Source organism: Hyaena hyaena, unplaced genomic scaffold (assembly GCF_003009895.1).
Source record: "Hyaena hyaena isolate Hyena2069 unplaced genomic scaffold, ASM300989v1 scaffold_1802, whole genome shotgun sequence".
Classification (NCBI taxonomy): Eukaryota; Metazoa; Chordata; class Mammalia; order Carnivora; family Hyaenidae; genus Hyaena; species Hyaena hyaena.
The window spans coordinates 64,621-78,913 of record NW_024082435.1 but is presented as its reverse complement, the minus strand read 5'-3'; positions in this window follow the sequence as shown (position 1 = coordinate 78,913).

The window sequence follows — 14,293 nt, the reverse complement described above, 5'->3', positions numbered from 1 at the left end:
ATTTTATGAAGACCAGTAGGTGATGGATTGAGATTGAAAGAGACCTTGGGAAGATTAGTGCTCCTTTTGTTTAACAGGTTTAAATATAACCAGAAGAGACCTTAAAGATCACACACAGCTACAACTGCAATGTGATTCTTCCTCATTAAGCTCTGGGAAAACCCTCACCCAGAGGAAATGTCTCATTCTTAGTTCTCGGTGCATTTCCTTCCTTTCATGTTATGGCTATTCTGTTCCTGTCCTGATTCTCTCCTGCTTTGCCTCTGGTTTGAGATCATTCACATTCAACAGGTCACCTGCTGGGATCAGTGCAGCTTACCAGTTCCAGAACATTCTTAGTTTCTCTGTCTGCAAATGTCCAAGGCTTCAACTTTAAATTCAGTTTTTACTGACTGCATTTCTGCCTGTATTGAGACATAATGCTGGGGGTTTCAAGGTACCTCCTCTCTGATTATATAAAATGCTTATTGTAGCTGCTACTGCTTATCAAATATATATGCTGTGGAAGTGAGAAGCCTCTGTTGTTTGAAAAAGGAGGGAATGTCTTTTCAGCCAGAGTAAATCTCAAGTGATCTCTCCCACTGCTGAAAGCCTGACATTGAACTTTATTACACTCCATCAGTTTCCCCTACTGACATCAGTAGTTAAAGTGAATCATTTGTTACTTCATGGGGTTTTGCTTTTTAACCAGTTTATCCTATTTGAAAGAAATAGTATAAAAGGTATAGGTCTTAAGGAAAGTAGAAGCAAGAGGTAAGAATAATGATAAGCCATACTTTCTACATTTTTATAGGATTGTACTGTGTACTACATTCATTGTTTTGTAACCAAAATGGGCAGAGAAATTAGTAGAATATGCATTGTCCTTGGGAAATGCCTAATAATTTCAACATATCTTAAAAAAATCTTTTTGGAAGATACAAAGATGTTTTAGATAATCTTTGCCTTGTTTCCTGTAGTGAAATAAACGTAAACTCATCAAGGCCAGGAGTCTCCTCTTAATCATCTTGCTGTCTCCTGTCTGGGTTAGGATGCAGCATGTTCACAGTAAATAGTTGTTGAATATGTGCTTGAGATGATAGCCCTGTGGGTCACCTCTGCTCTGAGTAAGTTGAGTCTGGGTTCTTGTAGACATCCTGAAGCAATCAAATGTCTTGAGCGGTCCTCTTGTTAGCAGGGACTCACATTCACCAGGAGGTGGCAGCAAACCTTTGCTTTTGCTCCTCTCCTAGGTGGGATGAAAGTGTCTAAGCCAAATTCTGTGACTTGGCAGGTGTCCTACCTTTTCCATTGGGTGCCTTTTGGATCTAGGTTACTAAGATATTCACCCCCATCAAAATTACCCTCAATTAGTACTCCTTTATTCTTATAAATTAGATTTTGGTGGAAGGAATCAAATCTGATTGAAAATGAGCCAACCTACCTTGCCAGTTGTCTCTGGAAGTTCTATGTGCTGGTGGTAGCAGACACCTAGGGAGATGCCACAGAGAAGGAAACTATGAAGAGTCCTTGGTGGGAAAGCACTGCTTCTGCATATGGGCCACTTGCTTCCACTGCCCATTAAAATGTATCTTGCAGGGAAGGCAACTGGGAGATAGGATGACCATTCATTGAGGTGACCCTAGGACAGTTTTATATCTGATGTTCCAGCATATTTATGCCCTTCTATGCTAAGTGTCATGTGAATGATAAAATTTATGGTCACAAGTCAGCTAAGGGTGAATGGGAGTCAGACCCCAGGACTTGAGAGGCAGGTAAGGAAGCTGAGATTCCTGAGTAGAGGACAGCTTTGGGGCTTAGGGAAACTGTGTCTCTTTCCTTGCCTTCCAAAGTTGGACTGGTTTGGAGCAAAACTGTGAGGGAGGTAGTATTTTTGCCCTATCTTCCAATGCACTCCACAGGTCCTGTTTCTTTCTCCTGAAGACATCCTAGGGAGCTACATTTCAGGTTTAAGAAATGTGTTTCCTAATGGGAGAGGTCCAGCCATCAAGTGCCTTTAAGGCAAGGACTCTGCTGACTCTGATTAGACCATGCACACTGCTTTCCCATGGTAAACTGACAGTGCATCCTGCAGATGGGCAGCTGTGTGTGTGTGTGTGTGTGTGTGCACACGTGTGTGTGTGTGGTGGGTCACATGGACAGGGATCTATTTTTGGCAGGACCCTGAGCTAGCTTTAACACTCCAGTCATCCATGGAGGGTGATATGGTTCTAAGAGGGGCTGCAGCGTTGTGGTTGAGTCTACTTGGCATATAGAGAAGAGTGACCTGAATTTAGACTCTGCCATTGTTAGTTGTGTGAATATGGATAAGTAAACCCTTAGTGCCTTAATTGCTAGAATGGGGTTAGTAGTGTTCATATTCTTAGCGCAGTGCTTTATACTTGATAAATATTGAATGAATTAGTTATTGTTAAAGGTGATTACATAGGGCAACTAAAATGATGTAATTATTTTTGTGATATCAAGGATTTTTATACATATTTATAACTTTAATTTGTAAAGGCATATAGTCTTTAATTCCATAGTCTTTTTCCAGTTTTGAGATATAATTGACATAGTAGCATAATGATTTGACTTAAATTTTAAAATGATTACTACAATACATTTAGTTAACATCCATCATTTTATACAGATATTTAAAAAACTTTTTTCTTTGTGATGAGCACTCTTAGGATTTACTGTCAACACTGCTATTTAGTGTTAAAAATGTAAAAGTTAATTGTAGTCATCATGTAGTACATTACATCCCCAGTACCTAATTATCATACAAGTTTGTACCTATTGTTCACCTTCATCCACCTACTCTACCATCCTCTGCCTCTGTTAACCACAAATCTGATTTCTTCTATGCATTTATTTTTTAAAAAATTTTCTTGTATTTTTTAAGATTCAACTTATAAGTGAGATTATACAGTATTTGTCTTTCTGACTTCTTTCAACTAGTATAATGTCCTCAGTGTTCGCCCATATTGTTGTAATGATAGGGTTTCCCTTTTTTATGGCTAAGTAATACTCCGTGTGTGTGTGTGTGTGTGTGTGTACACGTACGTGTACCACAACTTATTTATCCATTCATCTGTTATTGAACACTTAGTTGTTTTCATTTCTTGGCTGTTGTAAATAGTGCTGTGAACTTGAGGTTGCAGATAGCTCTTTTACATAGTGATTTCATTTCCTTTGGATATACACTCAGAAGTAGAGTTGCAGGACTATATGGTTCTATTTTTAATTATTTGAGGATATTTAATTATTTTCCATAGTGGCTACACCAATGCATCATCCCACCAATGGTGCGCTGTGTTCTTTTTCCTTCGCATTCACACCAGCATTTGCTATCTTTTGTCTTTTTGATAACATCCATTTTAACAGGTTTGAAGTGATCTCATTGTAGTTTTGATTTGCATTTCCCAGATAATTAGTGATGCTGTGCATCTTTTTGTGTATCCATCGGCTGTCTGTGCTTTTTTTTTTTTTTTTGAAACACGTCTACTCAGGTCCTTTGCCTGTTTTTAAACTGGACTTTTGGTTTTTGACTATTGTAGGAGTTTCTTTTTCTTTTAGAAAATGTATCTTGGATATTAACTCCTTATCAGACAGATCATTTGCAAATATTTTTTCCTATTCTGAAAATATTTGCAAATATTTTAAGTTTGTTGATATTTTCTGTGCAGAAGCTTTTCAGTTTGTAGTCCCACTTGTGGGTTTTGTTTGTTTTTATTCTGTTGCTTGTGCTTTTGGTGCATTGTTAAAAAAATCAGTGCCACAACTTGTGTCACGGAGCTTCAGTCACATGTTTTCTTGGAGTTTTATGGTTTCTGGTCTTAAATTTAAGTCTTGGATCCATTTTGAGTTAATATTTGTTAGTGGTGAAAGGTAAGTGTCTAGTTTACTTTTTACATGTCAATATCCAATGATCCCAGCACCATTTATCAAAGAGACAGTCTTTTCTCCATTGAGTATTCTTGGTTCCCTTGTCAAATAATAGTTGACTATATATGCATTGGTTTATATCTGGGCCCTTGATTCTGTTCCATTGGTCTATGTGTCTGTTTTTATGCCAGCACCATACTGTTTTAATTACTACAGCTTTACAATATAGCTTGAAATCAAGACCTATGATTCCCACTGATTTGTTCCTCTGAGAAGGAAATAGTTTAAAGCTAGGAATTGGAACTTGGACATTGGTCCTGGCTCTGCTGTTAACTAGATATATTCTCTTTTACAAGTACCTGAACCTGAGACTTTAGTCATTTACTTGCAGAGGAAAAGTGTAGAGTCTGATGATTGCTACTGTACCTTTGGTGCTGGTGGTGGCTGTTCTCCATGAGATGCCTCCACACAGTGCAGTGTGGTGCTCTTCACTCTCTATCTGCTGGCTGGTTGAGTCTATTGGAGGCTGGGATCATTGACTTGATTGCTCTGGGACTCCATTTCCTTGTGTTTCAAGATTGTTTTTTCTGGCCTCAGCTCATATGTTCTATGATCAAAAAGAAGGGCACTTCCAAAGTATGGGGTACGGAGCCATGCCATCATGACGATTATAGAAGGAAACAGAAAAATGAAAAGAGGGTGTCACCTGATGCTAAGGGGTTAGACCGTGTCAGTTTTCCAGGAGTCAAAAAGAGAGTGCTCTTTCTCAGGGACACATACCATAGCGGTCAACTTTTGCTAATTGTTGTCTGCTTCTGGGTAATTTGCCCAACTAAGTAATGGAGGAATTTGAATAAATATTGGGATTCTGAATAGGCTCAAATGATTCATTAATGGTTAGGCAAGAAGAAACAAAACATATTGGATAATGGAATGACCATTTAGGAAATCTCCATATTCTTTTGTTTTTTGTTTTTATTTTAAGTTCCAGTCACCATACAGTGTAATATTAGTTTCAGGTATACAATTTAATGATTCAACACTTATATATCACACCGGGTGCTCATCACAAGTGCAGTCCTTAATCCCTATTTTAAAATTAAAATTTAAATTTAAAAAAGGATGGGGAGGGATCCTGCTGTTAGTGTGATTTGCATATTCCTGAAGTGCAGAGATGGTGAATCAGGGCTTGGGCCTGGGCTCCCAGCAGTACAAGGTGGGCAGGCTTTTTACTACTACTAGAATCTAGTCCTTGAATAGCTCTTTCTGTAGACAGGAAGTTGTTTGCCCAAGGTATTGATTGTTACGCTCTGATGTTGACCATCCAGTCCTCCAAAGACTCTGAAAGGAAGATTGAAACTTGAGTGTTTAATGAGCTGAAGAACTTCTCCTAGACCTGCTTTTCTACTAGAAAGATCCATCTTGCTCTGAAGACAGTAGTTATCTTCCCCTTTTACAAGAGATCTGATATGCCAAAACACAGTAAATTGAGGCAACATGCTGAGACTTTCTGCCTTCAAGATTAACGAATTCCAAGGTTGGTGGGTGTGCATATCCTTGTGATCCCCGTAGCCTTCAGAGGAAGATGGAGCAGCCTTGCTGTTGGGGGCAATATTTTCATTCTCAACTAGGGCCAGAATGAGATCTTTAAAAACACAAAGCTCTGAAGAAAATTATAGTACCCTCCCCTGTCATGTAATTCAATAACAATAGAAAAAAAAATTCTAAGTCAAAGTGTAAGGGAAGAAAGTTGAGTAAAATAAACCATTATAATTTCCTTTAAGACTGTTTTGATCACTTTTTTGAAATGTCGAATCAAATTCTTTAATTCTTCATCTTCCCCTGCCCCCTTGGCCCCTGCTTTGTTGCACTGCTGGTGGGTGTTCCTAGCCTGTCTGTTTAGTTAACACTGTACTTCCTGCCCAGAGAGTAGCATATCCTCAACTATGATACTTGGGTCACCTGCATCACATCACATGGAGAACTCAATAAATAAAGATTACAGGGGACCTCACACCTCTCCCAGACCTAACTCATCAAAGAATCTGGGGCTGAATCTGTTTTTTAATAAGGTCATCAGATGATGATTGTACAAACAAATCTTAAGCATGTTTAGAGTATTCTAATGCAAAACACTGCAGCTTATGATTATTGGGGGAACTTCCTTAAAGAAAAACAGGTGAGTGGTTACCCAGAGGAAAGGTCATGATTGGGAAGGACATAAGAACGGAGATTTTGTGGTGCTGCTAACATTGTGTCCCTCTGGCTACTGAAGAATTACAGATGACAATTCATCCAGCTGTAATACTCATAGGTATGCATCTTTCTGTATGTATGTTAAACTTCAGTAAAAAGCAACACAAAACAAAAATACAGATGGTCCCTCACGGTTTCTGCTTATTTAAGTAGCCTGGGAGAGACCTCTGGAATGTGTTGATGAAAGCTCCATTATGATTCTATTGAGAATTATATGCTAGACCAATATAGTTCAATAGGAATATAATGCAAGCCACATCTATATTTTAATTTTTTCTAGTAGCCACATTAAAAAAGTAAAGTGAAATAGGTGAAATTAATTTAAAAATATAACTCATTGTCATTTAAGCATGTAGGCACTATAAAAATTGTGATACTTTGGGGCACATGGGTAGCTCAGTTGGTTAAGTGTTCCACTCTTGATTTTGGCTCAGATCATGATCTCACAGTTGTGGGATTAAGCCCCACATCAGACTCCGTGCTGACCACATGGAGCCTGCTTGGGATTCTGTCTGCCCTTTGCACACTTGCTCTCGTGTACTCACCCACTCATTCTCTTGCTCTCTCTCAAAAAAAAAAAATTAAAAAAATTTTAAAATGAGATACTTTATATTTTCTTCCACATTAGATCTTTGAAATTTAGTGTATATTTGCTCTTGAGCCACTTCTGTTTGGGCTAGCTGCATTTCAAGTGCTCGTGAGCCACATGGGGGCAGTGATCACTGTATTGCATTACGAAGTTTTAGGCAGTCCCTTAATCTGAAAATGCTGGAACTAAGATGTTTGAAGCAAGCTCTTTTGCTTGTAATCTGAGTCACCCATTGATTCCTAAATCTTTCTCACAAAGCTCTTCCTTCATGAATTCTTTTGTCACTCCCTTACTCCCTTCCTTCCCCATTACTCCCACTATTTAAGGCATTCCTGACTCCATGACTCCATCCTAGGCTATTAATAAATTTTTTCCTACTTATACTTTCTCTCTTTTTCAGACTAACTTGGTATACATGTTCCATTGTTACTACAGTATAATTTTTACCATGATACATTCCACTGGACCTTAATACCTCCAGGATATAAACAAGAAGTTGCAATTGGAAGGGAGCTTAACATTCATGAATATCAACTATAATTGATAAAAATTATAAAAAGTATAAATGTTGTATACTTTTACAAAGTAGATTCCCACATGGCATGCACTTGAACTTGTACTTGACTTGTGAGGTAGGCACTAGTATGCTCATTTTATAGATGATAAAATGAAGCACATAATAACCACAAGAAAAACAAAAGCATTAAGAGGCAGAGCTGGGCTCCAATCCAGCTCTTTGGCTCTAAATTCCAAGCTCCTCTGCATCACACTCTTGGATAATCTGATCTTGTATTCCACAACACAGAACAGAAGAACTCTAATTCCCTGAATTCCACTAATGATGGAAGCACACTGCATTAGGAGCAGTCCATTCTACTGTTGATAGCTGATTTTGAGACAGCTGTGTCGTTAATGTTCAAATCCTGCATCTTAATTTTCAAGGTTCTCCATAATTTGGCACGAAGCTGCATTTTCAGTCATATCTCCCACTTCTCCTCTAGCCGCAGGACATATTTTATACTCTCACCCACATTCTGTTATTCCTTGGCCATACCATTCACTTTGACTACTTCTTCTTAGCACAGAATTCTACTCATCCTCCAAAGACTAACTGTGAGCCCCTTCTGTCTGCAGAGGGGCACTTTTTCCTTGGAGTCTGTACTATGTTGGCTCTTCTCTATTACTGCTTACATGATTTGCTCTTGGATTTAATTATCGCATGCTCATAGTAGAAGATAGAGAATCTAAATCTCCCAAGTTTTAATGATAATCTCTTTCATGTCCACCTACAGAGACCTTAGATAAGATCTTGAAAAGCTAGCAATATTTCTTTACCATTAAGTATTCTCATTAATGTGTCTACATTTGTTCTATAAAGGAGGCAGCCCAAAACTATGCCTGAATCATTGCTCTGCAGGTAAGGAGTGGAGTTACAGTTGAAAGTGTCTGAGGAGATTGGGACCTGACACAGATTTTGGTGCTGGATACCTGCACAGATCACTGACAACTCATTGTGCACCATGGGTGGTGTGCTACCCGAGGGCGCTTGCTGAATGGTTGTCGTGGGCATCCAAACCAGGTGTGATGAGATCAATAAGTAATAAGTGTGCTCCAGGAATAGCTCCTCCATCTGAAGGAATCTTTTTCACAGCAGTTAGAAACAGGGTTTGCCCTAGCTCTTCAGGGAAAGTACAGCAACCATGAGGTTTGTTATACCTGAGCAGACAATTAGTTCACTCAACAGAGAGTGCCTCTAGAGATAGTGCTTTTTCTTTAGAGAGAAGTGGGAATCACTCAGCCAGCAGATTCAAGGAAAAAAAAATTGAGACCCTCCTTTTATTAGTCCTCTATTCTTTGTCCTTCCATATAATTAAACCATATTACATTAAATCTTTACTCGGAACTGGCTATGAGTGGCCATCATGGGCTGTACTGAAAATATATGTAGATATGGATACTGACTCTTGCCTGAGGAGGCTGATCTCCATGGATCCCTGGGCTCCCATGTCTTCTCTCTTCTGGTTAGGTGCAGCCAAAGGGAGGCACAGAGAGGCAATCAGAAGGCAGAGGGTGAGGTAGAAGTTACAGAGTCCTGTTGTGGCTGGACTGCAGTCTGGCAGGAGTTGCATTCCTCTATGAAATGCCATACTTCCTCTCAAGCGGCTTTTCTACAACATCTTGCTGTAGTCCAATGGCACCTTCAGATCTAAAGTACTCCTCAGTGTTGGTTGTTTTATGTACTGCCCCTGCTTCTCTTAAATCTTGTCACATCTTGGTATAGTCCCTTTATTGAATGAACTTCAATTCCTATTAAGTATACTTTTTCCTATGGGTACACATAAACAGGCTTGACACCTCCCTACCAACTTACTGATGGGAAGTCCTTGGAACAATTGAATCTGATCCTATAACCCTGAGGTTCATATTTAGTCCTTTCCAAGTCTAACTCCACAGGATATGGAGAGCACTGCTTAAGGAGCAGGACAGACATTTCATAGATAGTTAAATACTATTATCTTCAGTATAAATCTACAACAGAGAAAAGAACTGAATGGATTTGACCACCAGTTTTATTAGGACTTTTATAAAGGAATTTCTCAGCATGAATTCTGTATTCATGTTGTAATGAGGAAATATTGAGTGATCTTGGTTGAGAGGGCCAGGAGTGAAATGTTTGGGTTGGGCCAGTGGTGGTGCTGATGCTCATGGCGAAGTCATTGAGCTCATGGCCAAGATAAAGGTTGGAGGGAGAGGCATGGCAATGGTCTACCACTGGAGGGATGGGGACTTATGTGTGCTAGACTTCTCTGTTTTTGATAGGTTCTTTGCAGAAACTTCCTCTTTCTTGTTGAGAAAGTTTGAAAGGCTTAAAGGCTTTAATTAGATAACACTTAACAGAAGGCAAAGTATAACATTGGTACCCATAGAAAAGCGGGCTCCAGTTTGTAAGAACTTGACTTTGGTTGGCACTTAAGAGATGAGGAGACATAAATCCTTCAGTCAGATGTTTTTATGGGAACCACTTTCCTTGATTAGTTCATGTAAAAAGCTCCAGCGAAGAATAACATTAGAAATCTCTGTTTGATTTTACTGTTAGAATTTTATTAGCTGATTCAGTGGTGAACTGGTCCAAGCAGGATGTAGTTGTGAGGTTGAAGTTACATATGGTTTATTCAATTTCTGCAGTTTTCCAACTTGGGGTCTGTATTTCACACTGTGAGATTAAATCTCTCTCCCTCTGTTTATAGATGTCTCTGGACTCCACCAGTAGAATTAGCATCATAGTTACCATGGAAACTAATGTAAGATGTGAAGAAAGGAAAGGGACTAAATAAAATGACATGGCTACACCTGAAAAACAATTTATAAACGAACATACAGTCCTAAAGTGAGGACTTGCGAAGAAGGGTATTGCACACAAGGTCTTTGGTTTAAGACATTTGTGATTCATCCACTACTGTATTACTTTTGGTGGAATCCACGGTCTCAGACCCACTGCTGGTCTTCTCTTTGTTGCATTACCCCTCTCTTCTCAGATTCAGTGAAAACACTATGAGGTTCAGGACTGCTCATAGTTCAAAGTCCTTACCTCTGCAGTGCAACTAGGGGTGAGATCTCCCCAAAGTAATATGGACCCTCTGATACCTTCAAAACAGGAGTTCGAGACTTAGGATGTTCACAGTCTATATCTGGTTTCTTGTAACTTTATTTTGTATCATTCAGTAACAGAAAAATGAGGGTTTATTCTGTTCAGAACAAGGTTTTTGTATTTCTTATTAAATTTTGCCAGCTTCTTTCTTCCTTACTCCTATCCCAAACATATGTGAAGACAAGACAGTAAGATCTGACTACTACTGATAAGGGCATTCTGGAAAAAATCCAAAAAATAAAAAACAAACCCTACATTCCAACGATCCTGTGACATAATCAAGTCTTAACCCAGGCTTGAAAATCAACCAACAAAGTAGGAAAAGCTGACTCAATGATTTTGCACTTACTTTGTGTCAACCTGTTTTTCCTATTATGTCAACATCTATTAGTCTGAGGTTTAACAGCTCCCTTTTTCATCCAAGGTGTATTACACCTGCTGACTCAGCCTGTACATTTTCCTCAGTCCTTCTAGCATAGTCCAAACCTTTGGTAATCAAGAGTAAGTAAAATTCCCAAAATAATTTGGGGACTGACATAGAGTTGCTAGCTTTTTAGTTGGCAAAATAAGGATATCAAAAGGAAAATCAACCACTTACTAATACCACACTTTATAAACTTTTTTATACTGAGGAAGTTGGAAGGACTAAGCTTAGAATAAAGCAAAGAATAATTATTAAAGGCTATCTTACCCAATACATGCACATGTACATACTTGAACATGCACTCTGATTTTTTTTTTTTTTTAATTTTATTGTGGGCCTGAAACCTTGTCGTGAATCATCAGTAGACCAGGTTATTCTGTTTGGAATACTTCATCATGCTTTATTAACCATGGTCCTGCTTAAAGTAGTTCATTTTGTTTCAATAAGTTTTGAAAATGTCTAATTGGGAGAAAACCCAAAATAAAATTCAAAGTAACTCAGTCTTAGTTATTACCATAACACCTAATCCTCTTTTTAAAAAGTTTATTTACTTGAGAGAGACAGAGACAGTGTGAGTAGGGGAGGGGACAGAGGGAGAGAACTCCAAGCAGGCTCTTTGTTACCAGTGCAGAGCCCAATGCAGGGCTCCAACTCACTAAACCATGAGATCATCACCTGAGCCAAAACCAAGAGTCGAATGCTTAACTGACTGAGCCACCCAGGTACCCCAACCATAGACCCTAATTCTTTTTTAAAATTTATTTAATTCCAGAATAATGAACATACAGTGTTATATTAATTTCAGGTGTACAATATTATTCAAATCTGTACATTACTTGGTGCTCCTCATGATAAGTGTACTCTTAATGCTCATCACCTATTTCATCCATTCTCCACTCCCCTCCCTTTTAGTAACCATCAGTTCTTTATAGTTATGAGTCTGATTCTTGTTTGTCTCTTTTTTTGATCATTTGTTGTGTTTCTTAAATTCCACACAGGTATTATTTGGTATGTCTTTCTTTGACTTACTTCTCTTAGCATTAAGCCCCATAGATACATCCATACTGTTGCAAATGGCAACATTTCATTGTTATGGTTGAATAGTATTTCAGTGTGTGTGTGTGTGTGTGTATCACATGTTCTATTCTTTATCCATTCATCTAACAATGGGCACTGGGTTGCTTCCATTCTTTGGCTATTGTACTAAATGCTGCAATAAACATAGTGGTGCATATATCTTTTTTTTTTATGGGTGCAATATATCATTCTGAATTAGTGTTTTCATTTTCTTTGGGTAAATACTCAGTACTGGAATTACTGGATCATATGGTAATTTTATTTTTAGTTTTTTGAGGAACCTCCATACTGTTTTCCACAGTGGCTTCAATAGTTTGCATTCCCACCAGCAGTGCAAGAGGGTTCCTTTTTCTCCATATCCTTATCAGCACTTGTTTCTTGAATTTTTGCTTTTTCATTCTGACAAGTCACAGTGGTTTTGATTTGCATTTCCCTGATGGTGAGTGATGTTGAGCATCTTCTCAGGTGTCTGTTGGCAATCTGTATGTTTTCCTTGGAGAAATGTCTATTTATGTCTAATGCCGATTTGTTAATTGGATTATTTGGGGATTTTTTTGGTGTTGAATTGTACAAGTTCTTGATACATTTTGGATATTAACCCTTGATCAGGTATGTCATTTGCAAATATCTTCTCACATTTAGTAGATTGTCTTTTAGTTTTGTTGATTGTTTCCTTTGATGTGCAGAAGCTTTTTTATCTTGATGAAAATAATAGTTTCCTATTCCTTCCTGATAGTTTATTTTTACTCTTGTTTCCCTTACCTCAGGAGACATAACTAGAAAAAAGTTGTTGCAGTTGGTGTCAAAGAAATTACTGTCTATGCTCTCTTCTAAGATGTTTGTGGCTTCAGGTCTCAGACCCTTAACCCATTTTGAGTTCATTTTTGTGTATGTGATAAGAAAGTAGTCCAGTTTTATTCTTTTGCAGGTAGCTGTCCAGTTTCCCAAGCCCCATTTGTTGAAGAGACTGTTCTCTGCCCATTGCATATTTTTCTTTTTCTTTTTGTTGTTGTTGTTGTTCTAAATTCATTGACCAAATAATCAAGGGTTTATTTATGGGTTCTCTATTTTGTTCTGTTGATCTGTATGTCTGTTTTTTGTGCCAGTACCATACTGTTTTGATTACTATAGCTTTATAGAATATCTTGATATCTGGGATTGTGATATCTGCAGTTTTGTTGTTTTTTTCCAGATTACTTAAGCTATTTGGTGTCTTTTTCGGTTCTATTCTGGGATGATTTAGTTCTGTGAAAAATGTTGGTGTTATTTTGATAGGGATTGCATTAAATCTGTAGATTTAATATTTAAATTTTATTTAAATATAAACATTAATATTTAACAATATTCTTCCAATACATGAGCATGGAATACCTTTCCGTTTGTTGGTTTCATCTTCAATTTCTTTCATCATTATTTAATAGTTTTCACCATGCAGGTCTTTCACCTCCTTGGTTAAGTTTATTCCTAGCTGTTTTATTATTGGTGCAATTGTAAATGGGATTGTTTTCTTAATTTCTCTTTCTGCTACTTCATTATTAGTATATAGGAATGAAACAGATTACTTTGTTTCTTGTGACTTTATGGAATTTATCAGTTCTAGAATTGTTTTTGGTAGAGTCTTTAGGCTTCTTTATATAGGTCATCTGCAAATTGTGAAAGTTTTACTTATTACTGATTTAGATGCCCTTTATTTCTTGTCTAATTGTTGTGGCTAGGAGTTTTAGTACTAAGTAGCACAAAAGTGGTGAGATTGGATATACTCGTCTTGTTCCTAATCTTAGGGGGAAAGCTGTAAGTTTTTTATCACTGAGTATGTTGTTAGCAGTGAGTTTTTTCATATACGGCCTTTATTATTTGAAGCATGTTCCCTCTAAACCTATTTGTTGAGAGTTTTTACCATGAATGGATGTTGTACTTTGTCAAAGGTTTTTTCTGCATCTATTGAAATAATAGATATAATAATAGAAATAATAATCATATATAACATATATAACTTCTAATTTTATTTTTGAGAGCAAGAGCATGTGCATGGTGCTTGTGTGAGTGGAGGGAAGGGCAGAGAGAGAGGGAGAGAGAATCTTTATTATTTAATATAAATTATTGTCAAATTGGTTTCCATACAACACCCACTGATCATCCCAACAAGTGCCCTCCTCAATGCCCATCACACACTTTCCCTTCTCCCTCACCCCCTCCATCAACCCTCAGTTTGTTCTCAGTATTTAAGAGTCTCTTACAGTTTGCCTGAGGGAGAGAGAATCTTAAGCAGGCTCCATGCCCAGCGTGGAGACTGATCTGGGGCTTGATATCATGACTGTGAGATCATTGCCTGAGCCAAAATTGCGTTGGACACTTAAATGACTGAGCCATCAAGGCACTCTGTAACTTCTAATTCTTGACACAATAAGTGCCTGACATATACACGGGA